The following is an 8,608-nucleotide window of genomic DNA, read 5'->3' as shown; positions in this document are numbered from 1 at the left end:
AAGGATTTATTTTACCCATAAGACATAAGTGAGCCAGGCAGATGTTATAACTGGCTCAAAAGAAAAGTCAAAACAGCACAGATTTATATGGAGTAAAGGAATATTGAGATGAATTGCAAATAAAGACAAAAGTGGTTTTTCACAAAGGTGGAGAGGAATCAACTAAATCACTACTGGGTAGGACATAACTTATATGTCTCTCAGTTATCTACAACTTACAAAGAATTGTAAAATGGCTCAATGACAATGAAGAGATAGAATCTGATAAGCTAGAAAAGTGTGCTATAGAGGATGCATAGTTTTCCATTGAGACACAACTTTTTTCTATGTATAACTGAGTAATTCGAAGATATTCGGTGTGGCCAGGGTATAGTTCCAAGTGGTGAGTGGTTATAGAGAAGTAAGCGATGGCCAGATCATGAAGGGCTTCATAAAAACTTTAAGCAGAGAAGTAACGTGATCAAATTTATGTTTAAAAAAAAAACCATTCTGGCTACATTGGTATTGGAGGGACAGGATTGGATGTATGGAAACCAAGTTAGGAGCCTGTTGTAAGCTTGGATTCAAATCCATGCTCTGCTTCTACTGGCTGTAGGGTCTTAGGTGAAGTTACTCAACTGTTCTGAGACTTCACTTTCTCCTCTGGAAAATGAAGAGTAATATCTTCCTTGCAAGATTGCTGTGGGATATGCAATGGGTTTGGTGTGTTGTAGACAGTATATATTAGTTTCCTTTTACTCTGCTCCTACTCTACAACCAAATTGTTAGAACATTTTTATAATGAGCCAAAACTTGTTTCCCTTAACCCCTGTGATTGATTGTGCTATTTAAAATAATATAAATCAAGTATAACACCTTTTGCCTTCACATATTTGATGATAGAGTTCTTATTTCCCTTGTCTTCTTTTTTGAAACTAATCCTTCTCAGCTACTTCATAGTTCTTTCTCTCTCTCCCTGATATTCTCCCCTACATGAAGTCTCTCTCCTAACTTATGGCATGCAGAAATGAAATTAGCATAATACTCCAGGTATGCTTGAGAGAGCATATAGTAAAGTGGAACAATCAGTTCTCTTGGTCTGGATAATAAAACTCTGTTATTTTGCCTAAAATTGCGTTAGCCTTTTTTAAGCAACTCTGTTATATGATTGGTTCATTTTTAGCCTATGGATATCTAAAATGCCCAGGTATTTTTATTTTTCATATGAACAGTTGTTGAAGTGAATTTTCCTTTATTCAGAATATATTTAATGACATTTTAAACTTACAGATGAGGTTTTGTTTCACCCACTAAATTTCATTTTTGTTAATCTTGAACTAACCTTCTAGCATACACACACACACACACACACACACGCATACACATAGCATATACACATTCAAACATCACAGAATTGTATACCAATGAGCAATAATTTTCCCCCAGTGATATACTCTGTCTCTTATTCTCCTTCCCCTGAAGTAAACACTGTTGCCATTTTCTTGTAAATCCTTTAAAAAATATTCTATTTCTATACAAGTAAATGTACAACTAAAAATACTAAAGAAAGCATACTATACATACTAGGCTGCATTTTGTCCTTTACATTTAATAATTCCAATAGAATGTAAGTTCTAGAAAGGCAGGATTTTGTTTTTAAGCATCTAGAAAAATATCTGACATGTACTAGAGGCTTCATAAATATTTGTTGAATGCTGAACAATATTTGGAGATTTTCCATATTAGCATATACCAGAGATCAGCAAACTTTTTCTATAAAGGACCAGATAGTAAATATTTTAAGCTTTGCAGGCCATATAATCTCTGTCACAATTACTCAAGCAACCGTAGATAATACACAAACAAATAGGTGTGACTGTATTCCAATAACATTTTATTTACAAAAACATATGGTGAATCAGATTTGTTTTGTGGGCTACAGTTTGTTGGCTCCTGGTATATACAAATAAATCTAGCTTTTTTTCACAGCTGCATACTGTTCCATCATATGGATGGATATACTCTAAATTTGTTAATGAGACCCCTGTTTATGTTCATCTAGGTTAATAGTCTTTTGCTGTTATAATCAATGGTGTAACAATGTTTCAATGAGCAACCTTTTTCTTTGTGCACCTGTCTGAAAATACATTCCTAAATTGTAATGGCCAAGCAAAAGAGAACAGGCATTCTTAATTAAACAGGTACTGCACAATTGCCATCTCAAGGGATTGCATTAATTTGTGCTCCCACCTCCAGTGTATGACATTGCCTGCTTCTCTACACTCTCTCAATGCTGTGCATTGTTAAATTTTCGTTTCTGCTAATCTAGGAGGTGAAAACTAGGGGGTCATTCATTTTCATTTTTATTTTTAAAATCATTCAAACATACAAAAAGCCCAGAAAACAGTAATAACAGACACAGCAAAAATTAAATAGATGCTAATATTTTACTTTATGTGCTGCACATCTCTCCCTCTTTTTTTTTAAAGAGGAAATAAAATGTTATTGATATAGCTAGAATCCCATTTCCTACCCTTTCTGTCTCCCTTCAATCCTCAGAAGTAACTTCTACCTTGAAGTTGATGTGTATCACTACATATGTATGTGTGTGTGTATGTGTGTGTGTATGTATATTATATACTAATATACAATATATATCACAAATATGTATATGGATAGTGATATATAATAATATACAAAATTACATAATATATATCATTCTATATATGTGTTTGTGCATATATATAATATGTATACCTACATTAATATATGGTATCTCTGTGTTTTTAAGCTTTACATAAGTGGTATCATACTATATTTCTGCAACTTGCTTTTTTAGTTCAAAATTGTATTTGAGGCTTATAGACAACTTGCTTTTATTTATTTAAAATTATGTTTGAGATTTATGTGGATATATGTAGCTCTAGTTCATTCATTTTAGCTATTATGTACTATTCCATTGTACAAAGAAGCCCTAGTTTAATTATCCATTCCCCTCCTGTGGGACAGTTAGAAGATGTCAAAGATTAACAAAGCTGGCCACTAATTAAAGTGGAAAAGACAGACTTTAATCAGTAATATACTATTGCAACAGGGAGAAGAATCCAGTGTGAACTGAACTCAACTTTAATTTGTACAGAGGTGACTGTGAGATTTAAAGGGAGAATGAGGGAATGGGGAGGGGAGTGAGTAGGGGTTCAGCAGAGTCAGGGAAGTGAAAAATTACAAAAAGTGGGAAGAGGGTCTTGGTCCATGTGAAACCCATCTGGATTTGCTAACTGGCTCTTATTGAAGTTAGGCTCCTATTCTCCCTCAGAGACTGGGAGACAGGGGTGCTATCTTCATGTGTAGGCTGTGAATTCTTACAGCAGACTTGAGTTTTCTCAGGCAGGCACTTTAAGGGGATCTAGGCTCATCCTAGGGATGTGACTTTATGCTGTTAGAAATGATGTTAGTGTTTTCTTCAAGCCTTTATTGGCCAAGGTTGAGGTCTAGTCAAAAAAGGGCTCAGGGGAGGCTGGATAGAGTTTGGTCAGGGAGAGAATCATTGTCAATGATTGCCTCCTTTTTTGCTAGAAAGTGCTGCAAAGCAAACCCTTGTACACTTGTGCACTAGTGTGAGAATTTCTTTAAGACAAAATCTTTTAGAATTTGTCTAGCAGGTTTTCCAGTCCGCACCGGGAAACCCCCCCTCCCCTCTGCCCCCAAGAAAAAGAAAAGAATCTTAGAACTGAAATTACTGTGATGTAAGTTATGGCATCTTCAGTATTATCAAATGACTCCAAAATAGTTGTACAAATTTTTTATATTCTCACCAGAAATGCATAAAAAATCCAATTTCCGCAAATCCTCACCAGCCCTATGATCCAACAGACCCAGATTAGAGTTAAGGCAAATAAAATGAGTCATGCAAGTGTATGGTGAGATTCTATCTTTGCTTAAAAGTTTAATACTTTGTTCATCGTGGATTTTTTTTGGCATAAATTTTGAGTTTTGAAAATATTGCATTATAATATTGTTTATCTTGACTGCTGAGGTTTTTGGTGTCCCCTTACATTTTGTGCCTGAGGAGAGAATGCCTCACTCAACTCACCCTAGTCCCAGCCCTGCTCAATGTCAGATTTATCCCTTTTTGTCATACTGATGGGTACAAATGGTCCTTCATTTGATTATTAGTGAATTCAAGTATGTTTTCCTATGTTTATTAACTGTCTGTGAAGTACCTGTGCATATCTTTTAGTCAATTTTCTGTTGGGTAGTTTGGCTTCTCTTCATTAATTTATAGAATATATATATATGTATACACATATATATGCATATTTAATGCAGAATATATATATATATTCTGCATTAAAAAAAGAAAAACCTTTGTTGACTATATGCATTGCAAATATCTTCTCAGTCTGTGTCTGGCCTCTTCATTTGATTTATGGTGTCTTTTAGTCACATAGAAATTTATAATATAATTTTAATGTGGTCAAATTCATCCATCTCTTCATTTCTAATCTGTGCTTTCAGTGTGTTTTATTTAAAACATTTTCTCTACCCCACTATCAAAGCTCTTCTCGCCTCTTTCCTTTGGAAAATTTTAAAGTTTCGCTTTTCATACTTAACTCTTTAATTCAGCAGGATGAAGTAGGAATCTAATTTTGTCTTTTTTTCATATAGATAGCACGTTGCCCCCAAAATTTATTGAATAGTTCATCCTATTTTTTCTTAATTGATTTATAACTAAGTCTTATTCATAGAAAAGCTCAGATATGTAAAGTGGGTCTATTTCTGGGTTTTCCTCTTACATTCTATTAGTCCATCCTTGTACCAATACTACGCTTAAAAAAGTGATAGTTTTTTGTTGTAATTGTTCTATTTTGTTATGTTATTGTTGTTACTCTCTTGTGGTACCTAATTTATAAATAAACTTAACGTAGGTCTGTATTATAGGAAAAAACATCGTACATATAGGGTTCAGTATTATCCGCAGTTTCATGCATCCCCTGGGGGTCTTGGAACACATCCCTCACAGATAAAGGGGGACCAGTGTACAAAACCTTGCTTTATAATAAATATTGATCCCATGGTAGGTAAATCCTCCATTTAATATCAATCATCATCGTTACCATCCTGACTGCTCTTGACCTTTTTTTCTTTGATATAAATTTTAGGACAAGCTTTTGAAGGAAACATTTTGTTGAAATTGTATTTTGGGTTTATAGATTAACTTGGAGGAAATTATAATCTTTGTGATATTGGTTTTCCCATCCATGAACATGGCACATGAACATTGACCATTCTCCATCTATTTATATAGTTTTATGCTTTTAATAAGATTTTATAATTTTCTCCAGAAAAGTCTGTTGTCAGATTTATTATTTAATACTTGTAGCCTTCTTTTTCTATTGTAAATAGTGTTTATGTTTGTTTTACTTTTAAATTATTTGTTGCTGATATATAAAAACGCAATCTTTGTACATTAATTGTATACCCCCAAGTATTTTAGTTTTAAAAACTTGTAGTTTTTCTTGGGTTTTCTGTGTAGCCAATCATATTATCTCCAAATAATGTCAGTTTTATTTTTTCTTTTCTATACTGAAATACTAGATTTTTTTTCCTTGTGTTGGACAGGTCTCCCAATATAATACTGAATAAAAACAGTGGTAGTAGGCATTCTTTATTTATTCTTGATTTTAAGGCAAATAAGTAATTCAAAGGTATCACCAATTATAGTTGTTATACATTTTCCAATAGTTAACTTTTATCAAGTTAAGCAAATTAACTTTTTAAAAGACTTTATTTTTTTAGAGCAGTTTTAAGTTTACAGCAAAATTGAGAGGGAGATACAGAGATATATCTCCTGCCCCCAACATGCATAGCCTCCCCCATTATCAACATCATTCACCAGAATGGTACACCATTTTTTTTTTACACCAATGATGGACTTACATTGACATATCATAATCGCCCAAAGTCCATAGTTTACCTTAGAATTCACTCGTGTTGTTGTACATTTTATGGGTTTAGACAAATGCATATGTTCATCATTATAATATTATACAGAACATTTTCACTGCCTTAAAAATCCTCTGTGCTCTGCCTAGTCATCCCCATCCCTGACTGGCAATCACTGATCTTTTCATCGCCATAATTTTGACTTTGAGGAAATTGATTTCTGTTTTCAGTTTTCTGAGTGTTTTTATGCTGAAAGGGTGTTGATTTTTAGCAAAAACTTTTCCTGCATCTCATCAAATTATTTTTCTGTTTGCTCTTATAGCATTAACAGACACTAAATACCTTTTTTTCCCTTGAATGCTAAACATTCTACATACACCACACTTGGTCATGATACGACACACAGAGGGATTCATTTTATAGTATTTTATTTAGTGTCTATGTGTCTATGTTCATAATTCAGTTTGGCTTTTAATTGTTCATTTCCATTCTCTCCTTTCCTGCTTTTGATGTCAAAACTAAACTAGGCTCATTAGAGAACTGAATACTTTTTCCGGAACATTTATGTAAATTAAATATTATATGTTCTTTGAAAGTTTGTTTTTTGAAATTTGGTTGAAGGAGTAGATTTTTAACTATTTATTCAAGTTTTAAACAATAATTGTAGGGCTTCTCAGGTTTTCTGTTTCCCTATGGGTCAGGTTTGAAGAGAATTTTCCCCAAGTTCAATTTTATTAGCATAAAGCTCTTCTTAGTCTTCTCTTTTGATGGTTAAAAATATTCTCACTAAAATATGCATTTAAGTACAATGGTGGGTACATGTCATTATACATCTGCATAATGCAAAGGCATTCTGTGTAATGAAAAAAACCAAGCTTTGGAGACAGTGGTTACCAGGGGTTGGGGAGCAGGGAGTAAGTATGACTAGGCACAGAAAAGAGGATTTTAAGGCAGTGAAAATACTCTCTATGATACCATAATGATGGATACATGTCATTATACATTTTTCCAAGACCATAGATTGTACAACAGGAAGAGTGAACCCTAATGTAAACTATGAACTTTGGTTATGGTGGTTCAACGTAGTCTCATTGATTGCAATAAACGTGCCAGTCCAGTGGGGGATGTCAGTCAATAGTGAGGGAGGGTGCGTATGTGTGGGGGAACAGGAGGTATATGGGAAGTTTCTGTAGCTTCCATTTGATTTTGCTGTGATCCTAAAACTGCTCTGAAAAATAAAATATATTATGCATGTAATTATGGGTGAAGTTAAGCATTCATATATTTAAAAGTCACTTTTAAGTATTTCTGTGAACTGCATGTCCATGTTATTTGTCCATTTCTAATGGAGTTGTTTGTGTTTTCTGATAGATTTATCAGAACTCCTTTTTTTTTTTTTTTTTTTTTGGCGGCATCGCATGGCATCTTAGTTCCCCCAACCAGGGATCGAACCCAGGCCCCCTGCAGTGGAAGTGCGGAGTCCTAACTACTGGACCGCCAGGGAAGTCCCTTGGAACTCTTGATATATAAATGGAATTAGGTCTTTGCCCTATGTTGTAAATATTGTTTCACTTTTCTTTTGATGTTTAGGGTAGTTTTTGCTGTCAGAGCATTAAAATTTTTTCTGTATTCAAATCTACCAATCTTTTCTTGCATGACTCCTAGGTTTTCTGTGTTGCTTAGAAAGGCCTTACTCAATATTAGATTATTTTATAAATACTATGCCATATTTCCATTTAGTATTTTTATTATTTTATTTTTTATATTTAAATATTTACTATCTGGAATATAATTTTGGTTAGGGAGAGCCAATTTAATGTTATCAATCAGTTATCAATAATTGATAAGTTATCAACATCAGTTGTTGAAAAATTCCTTTGCTGACAGATTTTTAGTACCATCTATAGAGTATAAAACTCCTATGTGTATAGGGGCTCTTTCTGGACACTATTCTGTTTTTTTCTTATTAGCCAATCCTGTATTCTTGTAATTACCATAGTTTTATAGTATTTTTTCAGTACTTCTCTGGCTAGTCTTGCATGTTTATTTTTCCACATGAACTTAATATCTTCATGTCTAAATCCAAAAAGTCCTGTTGGTATTTTCATTTGGATCACATTTATATCGATAGACTAAATTTTAGACTAATAGGTGAATTGTTACTTTACAATATTGAGTTTTTATGTTCAAGAACAGTGTATTTTTCTGTTTGTGCAAATTTTGTTTTATTCCTCTCAGTAATACTTTAAAGCAGTCTTCATAGAAATCTTTTATGTTTTTCCTTAATATGTTTTAAATGGAATCTTTATTCCATTAGAATTTCCAATGATATGAAAGTTAATGGTTTCTTCGTTTGTAAATTGGTGATAATAATAATAGTTGCTGCTTCCTGGAGACGTTACAATGATTGAAGGAAATAATGTATCAAAGCACTTTGCACAGTGATTGACACATGATAACCACGCAATATTTGTTTGAGCATTTATTCCTTGACATTATGTAATGAACCTACCTGGTGTATACAGTATAGTGCTACCCAGATATCTGCTTCCTTGCCATAGTGTATAGACTGTATGCCTTGGTATCCCCATTGGAAGTTGGGGCAAGCAATTCCAATCTCCATTTCAAAAACAGTGGTGGCTAGTGATGAGAATGGCTAATTCTCTTACCACCAGCAATCAAA

The 8,608-nt window shown here is 33.5% G+C and overlaps 1 non-coding gene across 1 annotated transcript; it reads left to right on the top strand.

Moving 5' to 3' along the window:
* The first annotated feature begins 3,610 nt into the window (after positions 1–3,610).
* On the top strand, positions 3,611–3,669 carry LOC130842753 (U7 small nuclear RNA). The gene has a single exon (XR_009050547.1). It is a non-coding gene; the product is annotated as a U7 small nuclear RNA (small nuclear RNA).
* The last annotated feature ends 4,939 nt before the right edge of the window (positions 3,670–8,608 follow it).

Source organism: Hippopotamus amphibius, chromosome X, assembly GCF_030028045.1.
Source record: "Hippopotamus amphibius kiboko isolate mHipAmp2 chromosome X, mHipAmp2.hap2, whole genome shotgun sequence".
Lineage (NCBI taxonomy): Eukaryota > Metazoa > Chordata > Mammalia > Artiodactyla > Hippopotamidae > Hippopotamus > Hippopotamus amphibius.
The sequence above is the reverse complement of the archived record's forward strand: the minus strand, read 5'-3'. Positions and strand labels throughout refer to the sequence as shown.